The following is a 581-nucleotide window of genomic DNA, read 5'->3' as shown; positions in this document are numbered from 1 at the left end:
AAATAAATGGATATTTGCAAGTTTATAAACATTATGCTGGTAGAAACATAGGTAGAGTTTTGTATTCCTTCCTTTCTTTAGATTTTTTTATTTACACGAAAGGACAGCAGTCAACGAAGGAGGAATGAAAAAGTCAGAGACAACTAACCTGAAACTAGAGAAATTATGACATGTAACAAGCAGTGCGCAAGCAATTCTTGCAGTACCAACAAGACTATATAAATCCAGAAACACTTCCATACTCAAAAATAAAGAAACTCTAATTCTTAGGGTAGCAACCACTAAACCAAGTCATTTGATCAAAAAGTAAACTGGACAACAACAAGACAGCACTAAACCAAATATACCGATGAAAAATGACTAAGAAAAGCCAAACAAATGGTATCCCAGGTTGTTTTAAAAACAGTGCTGTGGAGAAGCAGATTTAAGCGCCAGCTCAACACCGGCATCCCCTGGGGGTTACTCAGGAACACTACGCCCAGTGAAGACCATCCAGAATGCACTGCAGCCAAGCCCAGGCGTCGCAAGTTTTTCACTGTGCAGGCGGAGCAAAAATCAAAGAAGACAACAAATTAAAAGAT

Source organism: Trypanosoma equiperdum (assembly GCF_001457755.1).
Source record: "Trypanosoma equiperdum strain OVI genome assembly, contig: ctg_969, whole genome shotgun sequence".
NCBI classification, from domain to species: domain Eukaryota; phylum Euglenozoa; class Kinetoplastea; order Trypanosomatida; family Trypanosomatidae; genus Trypanosoma; species Trypanosoma equiperdum.
The sequence above is the reverse complement of the archived record's forward strand: the minus strand, read 5'-3'. Positions refer to the sequence as shown.